Raw genomic sequence first — 18,805 nt, 5'->3', positions numbered from 1 at the left:
ATAAACTATCTGGTGTGGCCAAAGCCTCAGGCATACAAAGACACTCTTATCTGGTAGGTATTCCAAGGACTTGGAGGCCGTTTCCCAGGTGCCAGGCCAAGGATCAGTCCTGAAGATGAGAATGTGCAGGGTTTGAGCAGCCCAGGCCTACTGAGTTATCCTGTACGTGTTTCATCAGTGCTATTATCTGATTAATATCTATCTTCCTAATAGTCTACATGAGAGCAAAATCTGTAACTGTTTTTACGCAGCTTAATACACCTAGCCTTTATCATGGTTGCTGACGGACAGCAGATGCTATGTAAATATTTGTTGAATGAATGAATAAAATCTACTTTTTATTGTCTTTATTTCCTTCCAGTCTATACTGTGTTCTGTATCTTTCTATCCCACTTTTTCATGTACTTTTCTTTATTACGGAGTCTTATGCATTTTTTGCCTAAAGTTACTTTGTGCTAATGAATGATATATAGTAAGTACCTAATATATTTACTATATTCCTTTAACCTTCAACTGTATTCCTATACTTCCAAGTGTTACAGTATCTGTGTTTTAAAAACAATTTTAAAAGGGCAAATATTTTTCACATTTATACCTGAAATATTTGCAGTCAGTATATTGGATCGTGTCATACCCACTTACATCATCAAAGTTATTTCTGTGAGACTGAGGTATTGATCCAGCATTTGCCTTAAGAATTTCAGTAACCAAGTCATGCGTACATTGAAGCCACTGACTATATATTGAATTTTTTCCTGACTACATCAGAAATAAAGGGGAAAAGTCCCCTGGAATGAGGGTGAATGTCCTCATTTCCTCTGTAAGATGCAACAGAGGAAATGTCCTCCTGATGGTCCTCAGCATCTTCATCTTCAAGGTGTACATGCATTCCAAGCACTTTGCTCCACCTATAGTCTTTTTGCTTGGCCGGGAGTCAAAAGGTGGCTAGTCCATTTTGGCCCATCAGTTTGAATAAATCTCCCTCCATTAAAATTTTCTTTATTGTGGTAGTATTGGATTATAGCCCAAAGTATAAAACAAATATTCATAAATCTATACTGATATTTGAAAAAGGTTGAATAAGTAAGTAAATAGGAGAGAAGAGACAATTTTCCCCTGCAGAAGAGTTCCAGATGATTTATGTAGATACTCTGCCCACAAGTAGTTGGGGCGTAACTTCCCACTCCTTAGAGTAGGCTGCCCATGGCGACACCTGTCCGAAGAGCACAGTATGGGGAACTGGGTGGAGGGTGGGGAGGAAGGGTCACTTCACAGTGGAGCAGCGTACCGAGCACTGCTGCAGCCGGGTGATCAAGGTTCACATCAACAATAAAAGGCATGTTGGTGGTATGTATCCTTTATATAATGTGGTGAGAATGGCAGTGGCACTTGTTAGTTCTCCTCCCCCAAACCCATAACCCCCGTCAAACCATAAGGACAACATCAGACCAACCAAATTGAAGGGCATTCTCATTCCACACAGTTCCTGAGCAGTACTCCTCAGACTGTCAACACCATCAAAAACAAGGGAAGTCTGAGAAATGCATATCCTAGAGGCACCTAAGACATGACAGATAAATGAAACAGGACATCCTTGATGGGATCCAGGAACAGAAAAAGGACATTAAGTAAAAACTAAGGAACTCTGAATAAAGTATGAATTTTACTTAATACTGTATCAGTTATTCCTTGTTACCGATGTAAGATTTAATAATAAGGAATACTGGGGACTCTGTAGTATCTTTTACGTTTTCCTATATCTAAAGCTATTCTAAAATTTTTTTTTAAATATTAAAACATTTTAATGTGATAGTGTTTCAGTTTAATCTCAGTGCTATTCAGTGAAATTTGCCTATCAGTTTTACTTGTATTTAATCAAGCATTACCTCTATTTGATTGGAGTTACATTTTTTAATGTGATTGTCATACGATTGATTTTTCTCCAACAGAGAAACCATTATATCATTGTTTAATTTTTTGAAAATAAATTTTGTCCTTTGTGATTATGAATTTCTTAAGATTCTTTAAGAAACTGGAAAGATTCTAAGATATTACGAGTTAAAGTTTAGAAGTAACAGGACGAAACCATTAAATTAGCCAAATGCATTGGCATAAAATCAGAAACAGTATTTTTGGGAGTATGAGCCCAGACAATGTATCTGTAAGATAGACTTTACAAACTTAGTTTGATTAATTTTTGTTTTTCTGAGGATATGATTCTTTTCTGTAATTATCTTTCTGTTTTCCCTGACAGGCTATCTAGTACTGGCTGCCTAAAGCTCCCTGCGAATTGAGTTATTCTCAATAATACTCTGTATTATGAAGGCATGATTTGAGTGGCTGTCCACTGTGATCTGGTTATTTGGACCTTTACATAAAACAGGTGGTTCTTCCATCTCATCAACATTTCTTATTATCCAGAATTCACCATCTTTTTGTCTGTGGTTCATCACACTTTGTCCATCACAGACGTGGCTCTATCCTATAGGTGGCCCCAGTTTATTTAGCTTCTTATTTACATCTTGGTCATTTCTCTTAGCTACTCCAAGTTCCCTTGTTTTCAGACTTTATCAGGGCTCATTTTATATGGTTATGTTTTTACTTACACTCTGATTAATTCCCAAAAGGGTTTGCAGCAGCTAATTCTATTTGTTTGGCTCTGAGATGATCCAGGCAGCTCTGATTCCAATCAGATGGCATTTACTTTCAGCAGGCACAGGACTGAAGCCCATAACCAAAGAGCAAGCTGCCTCTGATCTGTGATCCTACTGTCTGAGCTCAGTGTTGTTTACTGGTGCCATCTTAATGACCCAGATGCTTGGGGTTTGCTCCTGTTCGCCTAGACCTCCCTATTGGTCTTTTTTGATTTAGATAATGCTTCGAACTTGGCCTGTGGTAATATGACTATAATCTCAAGAGCACAAGCTGTAGAGTCAAATAGAGCAAGGTGCGACTCTTGCCTCAAATGATCGTTAGCTCTTTGATCTTGAGGAAGTTACTTAATCTCTGCCTCAGTTTCCTCATTTGTAAAATAAAAATAATAGCGGATTTGCAGAGTTGTAAAAATTAAGTGGTTCTAAAGCCCCTGTAGAAAGCTTGATTCTATATCATGGATGTTTAATACATACTGGCTGTCATCAGTATGATTATTGGATTGGGCTTATCTGCCTCATCTTCTCATCTAGCCCCTTCTAGCTGGCTCTCTGCTACTCCCAGGCATGTCTCAGCCCACCATGTTGACTTATACATTCACATGTTTTTCTAGTCACTGTCTCTGTGGTATGAACAAACTTGTCAACTTTTGTGCCCTGCTTTAATTTTCCTTAAAACTCTATGGTATGCCATTTGATTATTTCTCACTCGGTAAACATGTCACTAGAAGAGTTGTCTTTTCTTCCTTGAATGTTGCTGTCTGTTGTTTTCATAATGATGTGAAGACCTGGGCAGACCCAAGAGCAGGATCAGCCTTAAGTGGATATTTGGTATTTGGGGTCTGGTGGGAGAGGGGAGAAGGAAGGAAGGAAGAGAGACGCAGGTAGCGTGATGGAGCCTGGTGCAAGAATTCTGGAGCCTGACTGCCTGAATTTGCAACCTGGCTCCTCCACCTATTTGCTGTGTGGCCTTGGTCAAAGTGCTTGACCTCTCGGTTGCTGCGGTTTTCTCATCTGTAAAACGGAGATAAGGATAATGCTTATTAACTCATAGGTTTCCTTGTGAGGATTGAATGTGGAGTGCTCAGAGCATTGCCTAGCATGTATTAAGTGATAATTAAGTGTTCAATAGTATTAGAATGATTCTTTTCCCAATGATTCACAACATTACTGATAATAATGATAACTGATAACAATAAGATAATAATAACTGATAACAATAATATAATCTTACTGATAGGTAGGGCTTGTTACAGCCTCAGTGATACGATCGTCTTTATCTTTTTAGTATACCCACACAAATAATTTTGTCCTTTCAAAATACTCACATTAAGAGATGCTATACATATGTGTATATTAGCATTTTAAAATATCTAAAAATTTTCTTTAGAGTCTTCAGAAAGAATATTCTTTGGAACATCCCCAGTAGTAACAAATATTTGTCTTTTGAATATAGACTATCAAGAGTTAGAGCCAACTTTATGAAATTTAAGTGAATGGTCTGTGTTGACAGTATCTTCTATATATTTGTATAATTTTATGTACTTGTATATATAATTATGTAAATTTCCTGACTTTATAATAAGATAAATACACATAATATCCATCTGCACACAAAATGTGTATATGTGTATATGTGTGCTTGCAAGAGTGTCAAGAACCAGTGTTTAACGTAAGCTCAATTATTTTCACAAAGAAAAAGATCATCACCGAGCCACAGTTCACTTCAGAAAAATCACACAGAATCTCATGTTCCAGAAATTTTTAAGAGAGCCTAAGTTTCTCACCTTATACAATGAATTTTATATAAACCGTGCATTCAAACAAATGGAAGGAAAAGTAAACATCTCGTCTGATTCTGGCACTCTTATCTCCTTCCACATCTATACCTTCCTATAGGCACCATAACCCTATAGTGCTGATCTTGGGGGACCTGTAGCAAAGGACAGCAGATGCAGGTGTGCAATGCTCCAGTGAGACATGCACTCTGAGTTTCAGATGTATGCCTAAGTCGATTGCTTGAGAAAACTGCACTGTCTTAACAGCCAATGATATATATCTATATGCGTTTGGCATGCTAAACATGGCCATTTTAATTATTTTAAAGGTCCCTCTAAAACTCTGCCTCACGACTTGAAGGGAGATGCGGTCATTTGTGCTAATTGCATTTTAGAGTATTATATTGGTGACAGTAAGCTAATGTTTACAACTTTTGTTCACATCAAGTACCATTAGCCACTTAATTAAGTTACAATTTGCTATCTAGCTATACTCTGCAAATACCAAAAAGCATCAGTCTCTCTCCCCAGTGCTGCGTGTGTCTGGAACACAGGTGCATCGCATAGTCACGGCTTCTCGTCAGGCTCACTGGTGTGCCCCGTGACCCTTGCTACTCAAGCCCAGGATCTTAGCTTGAGAACTCTCTGCCTGACTCCCAGATGGTGGTTTGAGACTGAGACAATAGTGTTGCAGTAGGGCCTTTGCCATGAGGCTTCTGAGAATGAGACAAATTAAGAGGCAGTGTGACTTGTGGATGTCCAGGATCATAGATAGCTAATAGGGTACTTTACATGTTGAGAACAGAAGACCTTACAAGGAAAAAGAAAGCTTCTGACCTATAAGCAGAGAGTATTAGAGCCTGGACACTCAGAGTCCTCCTTGCTTTGCAGAAGATGATGCTGAGCCCAGAACAGTGAAGGACGTGCAGAAAGAAAGGCTGGCCCAAAACTGTGCTCTGATTTCGTGAAAATCAAGCCTACCTTTCCAATTTTTATTTCTAGTTTTTGATCTAAGAAAAAAATTGCACAGTCTAATAACATACTTAGTGAAAAGAATAACTATTGTGTTCTGTCAGGTTAATGTTACAAGGGTGGGATGTGTCTTAGAATCTCATTGTGGAGTGAATTTTACTGGAGTGCCAGATCTCACAATGAGCTGGTATTCTGTTAGTGACCATAGGCCATCATTCATTCCTTTCTAACTGAGAATGTGAGGAGAGTTCCCATCGTGTGATCTGCTGATTGATGTCAAGCAATTCTGTTGTCATGGTTCTAGTTAAAAAATGTGAAAGAAACTAGATCTTTTCAACCTAAAGGTTCTCTCTGTATAGTTAATTAAAGACATTTTCAGAAGACATTTGGATTATGGGAAAGCAATGATATCACATTATGACATTTATTTTATTCCCTACCCCAAGAATCTCAGTAATTGGTTCACCTATTCAAAACTGTTATTTTATCCGAGGGTAGAGATCTCAGGACCCCGAGTCAGACTCACCTAATTTATGTAATTGGCATCTTCTTTTATAAACAACTCTAGACATAGGAACTTTCTGATTCATGAATGTGCCATTCACTTGTTTTGAGAGAATTTAATGTAAAACTTATCTAATTTCAATGAGAGTCTTTAGGGAACTTTAGTCAAGGGTTAATATCTTATTTATGCCATTGTATTGAAGAAAATTTTAGAAATTAAAAGTCCACATAAGCTGTTGAAATGCTGGGCAGCTCAAGGTGCATATTGTTGAAGTTGTTCACTTTGCAGCTGAAGAAACTAAGATGTAGAAAAAGATGAATGGCTTACCTATGATCATATAGCAAATAAAAAGATAGTGGCAACATGGCTACCAGTACCCAGAGCTTTTGACTTCCGAAAGTCCAGTGGTCTTCCTACCGGGCCAGGCTACTTTACATACTTGGAGGTATTTCGTTTTACGCAGTGCTGTTGAGATACAGGAAAAACAGAAGGTGTACTCATTGCCTTCAGAGAACTCATACCCTTGTGGGGATTGTATCTTCCCATGGAAGAGAGAGTGTGTGTATTTACAAACGCATTTATATTTCCTTCAAGGGTAGTTTACTACTTCTCCTTTCCTTTTTGTTACCGTAGAATCTGCTCATCTATGTTAAGCAAAAACAAAACAAAAAGGGTCATATAATTGCCCAAAGCCACCGTCTGATGGTTTAGGTGGAACGCGTATGAACACGGGCATGGGTGAGCCCCGTGAATCATCACTGTGATGTGCCCACCTGGAGAGCAAAGGCAGATGACGCGTCACTGATTGCGACCTGGACTCCTGGAGGGAGGGAGGTGATAGTACTGTTTACTCTGTGCAGCCACACTGTGGAACCTTGTGTTGTGTTTCATGTGACACATCATTCGAAGGGCTACTGGTAAACCGGAATGTACTCATGGGCTGGAAAATGGGATGTTGAATGGAGTAGACATCCCAGAGTAGTGACTAAAGAAACTGCAAATATTTGGTGTAGAGAAGAACCATCTGAGTGGGTGATGATAGATTCCCTCTAATATTTGAGGGACCATCATGTGAAAAGCACACTAGACTTGAGCTCCCAAGCTTCTAAATTGAGGGCCAATAAACAGAAGCTCCGGTGAGGTACCCCCTACCGTGGAACCAGACCTTTTGGCTCAGGGCTTCAAAAGATGGACTGGGCTTCTCCCTCCCAGGGCACTGCATTTTCGGGCAGTGGAGGTGTTGCATGGAGGAGATATTTTTAAAGGGCAGTGTTCAGAATTCAGATTTGCAGTTGGACAAGATGACCTTTAAGGTGCTTTCCTGCACCTGGGGTTTTACGATTCTATTTCTATTATGCTTTGACGCTGGGTATGTGTCACATTGTTTGAATCAAACACTGGACAGGAGCACGGTTTGGAATGTTGATGGCGCTCACATCTATTTTGTGTTTCAATTTCTGGAAGCGGTCTCTTTGTCTTTGAGGCAGTTTGGTCCCTGACCTTCTGTAACATTTGGATCCCAGCCACACTGTCTTTGTTTACTGTAAAGAGCATGGAAAAACTGACTTCCTGACAGTGCTCTGCAAAGTCTAAGGTCAAACCACTCACAGGTGAACAAACACAGTCTTTCCACCTTCAAATTGCCATTTGGCCCCTGTAAACTGGATCAGGGTAATAATACTGGGTAACAGAAAGAGGGGAAACCAGGGCTCTGCCAGCCATTAGTCACTTTGTCATTCTGCTTTGTGAAGAGCTAATCTTAATTCGGTATCCATTTTGGGGAAATTAGAAAACATGGCATGCAATTTTAAGTCCTCTAGCAACCTAGTAAATAAGCCTATAGAGCCTTCCTTTCTCCACAGTCTGGTCAACTATCATCATCAATATCTCTCAGGATTGCAGAGACAAAGCGTAGCATTCTTATTCACTTAAGGGATTTAAGAGTCACACTCATTGAGTATTCTATCATCCAAGCTCTCTCTTTTATGGGTAAGACCTCAACGTGGCCTAATGGGTTGACTTCCTTTCAAGAAGCAATATCTTTTTTTTTTTTTTTTTTAACTAACCTCTGCTGTGCTTTACTGTTGTTCAAAAGCAGTAGGTCCCCTTTGTCAAAGAGAGGGAAGTGTCTTCCTGGGTGAGGGTATCATAAGCTCTTTATGGGCCTAGACAGTGCCTCATTCATTTTATTCTCCTCCCATCATGCTTAATATACCGTCTGATCCTAGAAGGTCCACATAACACATTTGTGTGAGTGTCACTGAACAAACCAGTGACCTCACTGACATATTATTACCCATTTACTTGAAATCACTTATTTGCCAGATTCAAGTTTCCTTCTTAATATTTAAAGATTAATCACTAGAATTGATCTAAAGCAATATAAAAAATATTCCCAACATAAATTTGCATTTTTTTCCCTTTAAGAATGTAGGAATAAATCTGGCTTTAACTGTATTTTTTTCCCCCTTGGTCTCTAGTGTAAGCAGGGTCTTGAAATGCCCTAGTTATTTAACATTGCTCTTGAACTCCACTTAGAGATGATATACTAGCCTTTTACTAAAATATATCTGGGTATTAAAAACCCAATTCTTTGTGGCTGAGGAGAAAGATTATTAAACTTTTTTTTCCAGCTATAATATGAGGCAATAATACCCCTTTTTACTTCCAGAGCCAGAGGCAGTATGTCATATTAACCTTCATTAGCTGCCTAAGAAATGAGGTGCATTTGTTAATTTAGTATTCTGGTGAGCTAAGATTGTATGCGAAGGCTGATAAACTTGTGTGGTTTCCCTGCTTTGCTACATATCAAAAAAAAAAATGATAAAGTATTTTAGGATGCTGATTTTACTGCCTTGCTAAGTGCAGTGTTCGAATTAGGGGCTGGACCTGGGTAAGATGGGTCTGCTGGTGATGGGTAAAGATTGATGTGGCTGGAGAAGGGCAGAGCCAGCACGACCTGATCAAAGCAGGCCTGAAAAGGAGCATCTGAGGTGCGTGGTGTGGGTGGAAGCAGGTGTCATCGAAAACCTGGGCCAGAGGTGGAAACAGAAAATGGATTCTATTTCTATGTATATAATTGCATGATGAACCTTTCCCCCTGGATGTCCTATGAAATATTAAGTTTTCTGTAGAGTTTTTCCTTCTATGTAGAATTGCTTTTAATTTTCCCATTTCTACCTCCATTTACTTATGGACTCATTCACCATATTAAAAAGAAATGTATCAAGTGTTGTGCTTGCTAGTCAGGAAACAGAGGTGAATGACACAACTCCTAAGCTCAAGGAACTGCTTGCTTAATTTCTCCAGGTTTAAAAAATGTGCAGTCAACTTTGCTATCATCATTTTCCCCATTCCCCAAGAATACCTCAGTAATGTTATTTCTTTTCTCATAAAGCCTCCGGAATCCATCTCAGTTTTTCTTCTGCCACTACCAGAGTTCAGGCACCATGCCCTTAAAGTCAGGCTATTGCAGGAACCTCTTTGATTACTCTCCTTATATCCAGTCTTTCCTCCTCCATTAATTATAGCCGTGGCTACCTGTAATTTTGTTTGCGTGGCTTATGATAAGGGTAAAATGCCTTAGTCTTATAATATGGCTGTCCCTGGTCTGGTCTCACTTCTACAAAACTTGTACTCCATCCAGATTGATCCCCTCACACACCTTCAGTCAGGTGGTGTGTTCTCACCTTTGTGGTTTTCCAGCTCCGAGGCAGTACAGCATGGCAGTTAAAAAGGTGTGCCCGGGGGCCAGAAGTACTTTACCTCTTACTCGCTGTGCAGTCTTGGGCAGCTTATTTAACCTCTCTTTTGTGCTTCTGTTCTGTATCATTGAAAAGAGCTTTTCAAAGCAGTAAGTCCCTCACAGGATTGTTCAGATTAAGTGCATTCACGTGTATGAAATGCTTAGAAGAGACCCTGGCATAAATTAAATGCTAGTGTTTCGCTGTAGCTGTTACTATTAATTGCTGTGACCCAAACCTCGCCCGCTACCCTGTCCAGACATTTCATAGCTCGCTGCAGATCTCAGGGTTCTCTGGGGACCTTTCCTGACATTTAGGTACAAGTAACCTTTCCCTTTTCAGCCCTTTTATGGTGCTATTTAGCCAACATTCATTTGGTAGGCAGATTCAGACCTGTTTATTATTGTTATAGGAAGTAAACCTTGAAGAGATAGCAATTCATGATAGTACATGGTAAGTGCCGATAGAAAAAGCACAGGTTCCGTAGATGATACATTGGCTGAGGGCAGGAACAGCGCCTCGTGTGTCTTTGTTTTCCTTACAGCGCTCTATGCCTACTTATTAACAAAAGTAAGTCAAAATGATTATTTTTTTTTCCTGATTCAATGGGTGATGTGTTCAGAGGATCAGGAATAGACCAGTCTACTGAAATAAGATAACGTACAATCAGATATAGGGTGTCTTTTACTGGTAGCATATGCATGTGAAAAAATAAGGAGCCATCCTCAGTTTTGGACAGTGGATTGTCCAGACCCCACGAACAGGGCTTCTGGACATCCAGAACGTGGTGGTTTATTAGGATCCGTCTAGTGGCAGGTTGCCCAGTGATCTGGAGCAAAGACGGAGACCAGCGAGAAGATTGTTGAGTGTGCGTGCATGAGCGTAGACTCTAGAATAGAGGAATGGAGAGGAGATCTTAAATTCAGGGGTAGTTTGTAGGGAAAGAATCCATAGAACCTGGGAGTTCATACAGGTTGATGGCTAGGAAAGAATGCAAACGGGACTGCTGGGTTTCTTCCTTAGATGTCTCTGGAGTGTCCAAATTGGGAGAAGGTTGGCTTTGAAGATAAAAAGATACATGCAGTTACTGGAGTGTGAGCTCCGGGCTGGAAGAGACCTTGCCCGTCTTCTCGCCAGTGTCTAGAACAATCCCTGACTGTCCTACAACCGGAGGCTGATCAGTGTATCTTGAATGAATTAAGGGCCGCTTACCTTGCCATCTACAGTTGAATGAGACAAGTTGTAGATAATTCTTGCCACCTGTTTACTGATTCTCTGGTTCTAGTTAGGTGGCATGATCAAATTTTCTAAAGAAGCATACCTCTCACATCATGGGCAGGATGTCCCAAATTGGCAGCGTATTTAATGCCAGGATGAGTGACGGAATCTACGAGGCCCTGAGGCCACCTCTCTCCTACCTGCCTTAATGTAACTAGTAAAACGTACCTGGCAGTGCAGCACCTCTGCAGAGAGGTGCTCCAGAAAGCAGTTGTTTGCTCTCACCCTGCCGAGAAGTAGCAATATCCAAGTGGCTTAAGGGCTCTAGCTGCAGCCATGAGCAGCATTAGAAAAATTTCACCACCATTTGCCAGCATTAGACGCCAGACTGCAAATAAGAGGCATGTCAATTCAATGAAGCAGAAACATTTTGCTTGTTTTTTAATGCTTACTTCCAGGAGAACTTTATCATATGTTTGTATGCCTTTAAATAGGAAATTGCATTTTTTGAAAATAATGAAAACTGTCTCATCTTTTCTCCCTACAAAGGGGCAAGCTTCTCCCACTTGGGTGAATATTGCCTGTGCCACTCACTGAAGAAAAGGGGAGCGGTCTTGGCAAGCATCTTATTAGTCTAAAAATAAATTATTCAGAATGCAGGTTCAGATACAGATTGCAGGGAGAGATAATAGAATTGGTTTTCCAAGGCTGATCATGCTCTGAAGACATGGTGTGTGCTTTTCAGGAATCCACTTAAGTGGAATCAGCTTTGACTAATACAAACTAGAAATAATCTTGCTGCCATCCAGCTAGTGTCTGTGGTACAGCATCCTCAAAATGTCTCCAAGCACCCATGGTCTCTGTAGGCTGTGTAAGTGTGTGTATATGGAAGTCTGTAGGCATTCACAAGCATTTCTTCAGGGATGCCTTTTCCTCATTGTTCTTTTAAGGAAATTTCTTCCTGGCAGCATGAGAGGGGGCATGTCTCACTTAAGATTTGTCTCCCTCCTACTCCCGTGCCTCGGCAACACAGTTGACCACATTAGCAGCCGACTCCAGTTGTCATGTGGCTTCTCATGTGATGCTGGGTCTGCAGCACTTCGGAGCAAAAAGCCTTTGTGACTCGGCACTCATGGCCAGTAGCGTTCAGGGACAGAAGAGATTTTGGAGGGGGCGGGGAGGCCAGTAACCCGAGAAACGTCAGAAATAAAAGTCACATGAAGTACTCTGATCTATGTATTATTTTTTTTTGAAATTTGATTTTAACTCTTGCTTTTTTTTTTTATGGTTTGTGTCTGTTTTTTCCACCCCCGCAGGCACCGAGCTGCGCTGTTTTGTGTTTCTTTCTTCCTTCCTTTCTTTTTTTTTTTTTTTTTTTTTTAATTTTAATTCTGAAGCCAGACCGTCTTTCCTCACAGCTCCAGGGCTGCATCGCTGTGGGCACGCCAAGCTTCCCCTGGTTACCTGAGCTGCTCCTGCCGTCTCCCGGCCTCGGCTTCTCCGTGGTGCACCCGAACCCGGCATCGATGGTGTACGCGGTGAGGAAGAAGGACCTGCTGGTGGAGCTCTGGCCAGGGTCCCCTCGCAGCCGGATGAGGGGACGTGGAGGACGGGGTGATGCTGCAGAAGACCCGGGGTGGGATGGATAGAAAGAATGCCAAGGACCAGGGCAGGAGAAGGCAGGAATACCATCCATCCAATGGCCACCGATGCTCCGCAGGGCGCACCCAGCTTGGGCTGCTCCCAGGGATTAGTCTGGGGGGAAACCCATGCCGAGATGTGGTGGCATTTTACCTGAGAGTGGAGCTGAAGATGGATAAACCAGGTACCTGATGTGTCTGCCTGCCTGACGACGAGGCAGAGTTGGAGGAAAGCAGAGCGAGCGAGCGCCTGAGAAGAAAGAGATGCCGAATGCCGTTTGATTGTCTGCCGCTCACCCTGCATTCTCATTCTAGGGAGGATGGCATAATTTGTAACCCAGTACATGGATGGAGGAACTGTAAATTGTAGTCTGGATGTCCCCGGTGCCATCAAGGAAGAAACTGTGATGGGCTAGGTGACTGTACCAGTGTCCCCAGAGAAAAGAGCAGCCTTGCAGCATGGATTTAAATGCATGTGCATGCATGTGGAGACATGAAAAAAAAAAAGAGATTTCTGACCATTTTACACAGGAAGTCTGTCACTTTGCTGGGTCGGGCTTGATTGCAGCTTGTATTTTCAGCTTCAGCTCGACACCCATTTCCTGACTAGCTAGAGAGCATGGCCAGAGCAGCTGCATGCAGAATCTTCCTGTTAACGTGAAAGCACCCTCCGCAGCTTTAACTCCTTGAAGTTCCGAGCGCTCTGTGCCTCCCTGGGACTCACTGTAGGGTTTTGTTTTCTTCTTCTTCTACAAATCCCTGTAAACACAGCTGTATTCAGTATGGTGAAAAATTCTATCCTGTAAATAGAAATCTGATCAATTTAATCAACATAAATGTATCCCAGATGACTTTGAGACCAGCTGGCTACCACAGACTTCAGATGCTAAACATTCAATGGAGATGAATGCAGTCTTATATTTACATGTTTTAGAATTCCCGGATCAGCCTATAATTTGAAAAAGAATTTTAAGTTCCCTTTCTAAGGAAGAGGTGGTCTTACCAGCTCACAGGTAGTTGGTTAGATTCAGGTGCAGATGCTGTTCATGAGATTTGGGGTGGCGGGGTCGCATTTTGAGGGCACATGCCATGTGGCAGAGCACGGTCATACTCAATACGGAGAGAGCCTGCGTCTACCCAGCCGTGTGGAGACACGCGTGCCCTGGGAAGAGCCTCTGGTGAAGCTGGGGGAGGCACTTGAGGCTTGTTTTGGATTCGGGTGCCTGAGCTGTGGTGCTCCAAGCCCAGCTTGGTGGAGTCAGCTCAAACCTGAGGGTGAGGAGCTTTCCCAGTTGTCATGGGGAGCTCTTCTGGGCCGCCTGTCTGGCCCTTTCACTGTTTGTTACTATTTCTACAAAGGCGGCTCTGTGTGTTGGATTATGTTTGGCCAGCTGTTGATGCATTCCTGCGGGTGGGGCTGGGTGGGGACCTTATTACTGTACTTCCAAACTGTAGATCTCTGTGCGTGGGGAGCAGGGAGGGAATGGAAAGAAATCAGGTTGCAGAAGCTGATCGCTCTTACTGCTTTCTCCAGGTAGTCCTAGAGCGAATCCAGAAACGCTTAAAGTGGAAAGAAGGAAAAAGGGAATGATGGGGGGAGGGGAGCCGTGAGGGAAAGAGAATGAAACTGAGCAAGCACATATGAGAGAAAAACAGACTTAGAACTTCAAAGCTGCATAGACAAGCAGAATGTCAGCAGCTTGTAATTAGTGGTTCATGGTTGCGTCAGTGACTGTATCTCTCCAAGAATAACTATGTGATGTGTGCCACAAAGTGAAGAAGATAGTCATAACTAAGTTATCAAACCCAGTTCAAACAAGGGCAAATGGATTAAGGAATTTTCTGTGTTTGTAAATCAAATACTGATGGATTACACGTTTAAGACTTGCTGAATTCTGCATAATTGAAGGCTGAATTATCAATTTGTTGCGGGGCCGGGGGATACTGTGTATTCATTAAATGAAACTGAACCCTTAAAAATGCAGATTAATTGTGCAAGGAAATATCAGCGCCTGCCCCATCTATACACAATATTTCCCCACATAGCCCAAAACAGTGCTGCCAATCTCCCTTATCTCTGCATCCACACATAGTTTTTGGTTGCTTGTTTTTGTGCATTAATGTGGAGAGGAGTTAAAAGTTACACTCAGGTCAGTAGGGTCAATTACATGTGACAATTTGCATTTTAGAATTCGAAAACCCCCGTGGAGTCCTGATTTTTGTTGGTGGCCCTCGTATAAACCTTGACGGAGCCTTGGTTGTCTTGAAGCCAAACAGCAGTCTGTTAGTAACCCCATGGGAAGTCAGGGCACCACAGTGGTCGGGATTTGAAGGCCACGTTCACTTCCCTCCCTTGTCTCTGGTGCTTAGAGATTGTGGTGTAACTACCGCCCCACAAAGAGACGGTGGGAGGAGCTGATTGGTCGGTAGGCTTAGGATGTTTACTCTTATTTGTTTTCAGCGCTCCTCCGGGGCATTCATTTTGTATTTGTATTTGTGTTCACACTGCACAATTACTCCTCGCCCGCTTTGTTCTCTGCCCGAAGAGAAGTCAGTTTTAGTTCAGCTCCCTGCTTTTGGCTGCCTGGGTAATATGTGCATATGTATTGCGTTACCCGTGTATGCATTTTCCTTTTTAATGTGGATTAGGGAAAATCGGAGGCAAGGAAAGCTGTGTGTATTAAATCAATAGCTTTTGGACTCACATGTAATATAATTTAAATATACTTACTCTGAGGTTGCCGAAGCTGAGATTGTCGGAGCCCGTTTAATTTACATCTTCGATTTAGTCAAGAAGCAGAACCTGCCAGATCAGAGTAGCGTATTCTGTGCACCCAACAGGGTGGAAGACATGATTTTGTTTGTGTTAGTTCAAACAGCTGGTCATTAATGCAGTCCCCATTTCTCGAGTGAAGTGCTGGTGGACGTGAATGGCTGCTTGATTAATGCTGCCCCTCCGAGGGTCCTTCACCCAGCAGTCATGCTTGGAGCAGAATAATGTAGCATGATGTGATTGCTCTCTAACAGGGTAGTATGTCATTGTGTCACCAAGCAATTGAGGTTATTATGGGGCAGGGCAGACAGACGGGACAGTGGGGTTACTAGACCGTAGCATTTTTAGAAATACAGGCCTGACCTACTTAGCGTTTTTCTCTCTGGCTGGCAGCTGCCTGGAACATAAAGTCTCCTGATAGGCTGAGGCTGTTGCTAGGGGGAATTAGCCTGAATTTTTCCACACGCAGACTCAGTGACTGAATGATAAAAGCTGACTGGAATTAAAGAGATTTGGTTTAGTCTTATACAGATTTATCTGCCCCATTTTTCTGTCTCAAGTGCAGAGGAAGGGTGCAAAATACAGATTTTTGCGTCCATTTTGTTCTTTGACCCTCTTGTTCTCCCCATCGAAGAGGCACCAGAGCAGGGCAGTTATGAAATTTGGGTTAATCTCTTAAGGTTGGGGGTCATTGAAACAATGTTGCAAATTGCAAGATATTTAAGCTTAAAGACTGCTGCGAATGCCTAACAGAAGGTTAGATTATTTTTCCTCTTCTGTGCACTAAACTGTTTTGAAGTTGGGCATGCATCTTTCATGCACTGTATATTTAAACTCTCTTTCCCTTTTGGGCTTGAACAAAACATTTATATAAATTATTTTCTATCCAAACAGATAGAAGCTTGCAATCTCCGGCTTGTTTAAAATAAGATAGTAAGGATTCCAGATTTGGACAGGAAAAAATATATATATAGCTCTTTTTTTTATTACAAAATATTTTTTTCTGGGCTATTTTGGGTTTGGCTTATTTTTCAAAAGCCAGCCTGGTGTTTATGCTCATGGATAAAACTTAACGGCTCCCACCCTACCCTCTTGACTTCACAATGTACAGAAAGATACAGGTTTTTCTCCAGAAGAAAGAATATCTGCTGAATTTATCTGGATATTGTTTTTCCTGGTTGCTGACATATGCACTGCATGTAGAGAGTTCACATAATCAGTTTTATAAGATGACCCATTTTTTTCCGACTCCTGTATTCTCGAAGTATCTCTGTGTTTGTGATTTTTAATAGATCTTTTCCAGAGGCAGATTTTTAATAGCTCTTTTAACGTAAACTGAAAGTCCATCAGGAGAAAAATAAAAGCAATACACAGTCAAGAATACTCTGATTTTTCTTGTTCCTAATTATATACTATCGGTGCTTAAGCCACAGTGTCCTTCTGTTATCTGTTCCTCTGCTGAAAGTAATCATTATCCTACCTTTTTGATTTGAAATTAATTTTTGTAAGAGCATGCTGTGATATCACAAGTACACATGAAGGTTGGCTACATTAGGGAGAGGAATAATGTAGATTCTTGTTGACTTCTAACATTGGATTCCTTGGCCACATGGAAACAAAGTAAATTTAAATGTGGGTTTTTCTTTTCATTTCAGATTTTAAAAGTATTCAGGACTATTTAGCTATATATATTTTCAAACAGTGATTTCCACTTACACCAGAGACCACACTCAAAACAATAAAAAATGCTCTGATGGTGTCAGAGCCAAGAAACCCATCAATTTTCTTTTTCTCTTTTTTAAACCAGCATTGTTTACATTTCAGCATATAAATATAGCTTATCAAGCTAAAATAGAGTGTATTTCCTGATGTCGCAAGTGATGTTTCACACCCTTACTAGCTTTGAGAATCCCCAAGATAACATTTTTTTGTAAAGGTTTCCAACCATACTAACAATTTTTCTTTACTAAAAAAATGCCAATTTATGTTTGTTGAATAAAAGCTTACCTTGATGTGCTGCTCCTTCCAAAATGAAGCAATTTCATTTATTATTTTATTAAGTGAACATTTTAACTCTTCTCCTATGGTACTTTGTTTGGGCCAATGGATGATCATTTACATATTTAAGTTCAAAGTTATAGACATAAAATATCACTTTAAAATCACTTAAGTAAGGGAATTTGTTAGCCTAAGTTTATTAACATTTGTTAAAGGACAGATGCTTCATTTTTATGTTAAGTACAACCTGTGTTCAGGTACCCAGTCAAATCGAATGTTTATTGTCTGATTCATTAATAAATTGATCACACTGAAATTGTTCAGTGTAAGTCTTATTTGGTGGTTAGGTTTTTAAGAATTTTTCACTGTTGTGGCTTTCACCCATTACTAGAGAGAGAAATATTAGGTGGATCAAAAACAAAACAAGACTGAGTGTCATTTATGCTGCCTTGCTATAGTTAAGCTTAACTTCTAGATATTCACTTTGACAGTGTATGTCCGTGGTATGTATTTCATCCAGTGCCATTGATCAGAAAGCCAAAGGAGCAATCACAGTCAATCATTGCATCAGTCACTTATTCATTAGGTAAGTATTTACTTTCTGCTCACACATGAGGCTGGCTTCTTCAGTTATAAGGTTCAACATGGATCAGTGAGTTTTGGGGATGATGTTGGGTGAACAAAAAAGGGAAAATTGCAATTAGTGGTTGTGGAGCACCAGCCACAGTTAGATCTTGAGTTAAATGGTTTCCCTTACTGTGTTATATTCAACACCTGACATTAGTAATCCTTATAATTTGAGGGCAGAGCTGGTGATAGTAACACTAGATCCTTGGAGATGGTGAGCTCCCCTGATCTCACAAACAAGCTACATCTCTTCCGAACCATCTGAACACTTTTATAATATTAAAGATCTACAGTAAGCTAGTATGTGTCTTTTGTGAAGTCATGAAAGCTTATTGTAACTCAGAGACTTTAGACATTGTTACTTAAACAATTAATAGTATTTCAGAAACCTTTAAATGCCCAAGGTGTATACTCCCTGGAACTGCATAAGTCACTTTAAATGTTTTTGTCTTGGTTTGGTTCTTCCTATCCTTTCCTTTAATCTCCTTCCGCTCCTTGAAGTATGACTTGGTTACCCTCGTGTGTGGGCACCCCTGAGTTTGCCAAGGAGAGAACGGAACTAACTGTATTCTTGCTTTTCACCACTCTGATCGCCTCTGTAACAAACTGAATTTAGACCTGTCTGATTCCCTCAAGATGATACCTTCCAGGCTTCCTTCTCTTCATGCTCCTAATTCGTTAGAGTGGTCATTACATGGTGGTTGTCTTCTGTTTCTTCACGAGTCTCTAACCAGTTTTTTTTTTTTTTTTTAATTTTATTTATTTATTTATTTATTTATGGCTGTGTTGGGTCTTCGTTTCTGTGCGAGGGCTTTCTCTAGTTGCGGCAAGCGGGGGCCACTCTTCATCGCGGTGCGCGGGCCTCTCACTATCGCGGCCTCTCTTGTTGCGGAGCACAGG

General features: G+C 41.0%; 1 protein-coding gene and 1 long non-coding RNA gene across 3 annotated transcripts in view; one reads left to right on the top strand and one right to left on the bottom strand.

Annotated features, from left to right (window-relative positions):
- The window catches only part of HDGFL1 (HDGF like 1), a 740,887-nt gene that overhangs the window by 392,782 nt on the left and 329,300 nt on the right, over positions 1 to 18,805 (top strand). The gene's annotated exons all lie outside the window — the stretch shown is intronic.
- LOC309607661 overlaps positions 968 to 18,805 on the bottom strand; it is a 345,875-nt gene continuing 328,037 nt past the window's right edge. The window contains exon 2 of the long non-coding RNA XR_014232483.1: positions 968 to 18,805. This is a non-coding gene — a long non-coding RNA (uncharacterized lncRNA).

The sequence above is a fragment of the Balaenoptera borealis genome (assembly GCF_965194805.1).
Source record: "Balaenoptera borealis genome assembly, chromosome: 12".
Lineage (NCBI taxonomy): Eukaryota > Metazoa > Chordata > Mammalia > Artiodactyla > Balaenopteridae > Balaenoptera > Balaenoptera borealis.
This window is presented reverse-complemented; position numbering and strand designations above follow the sequence as displayed.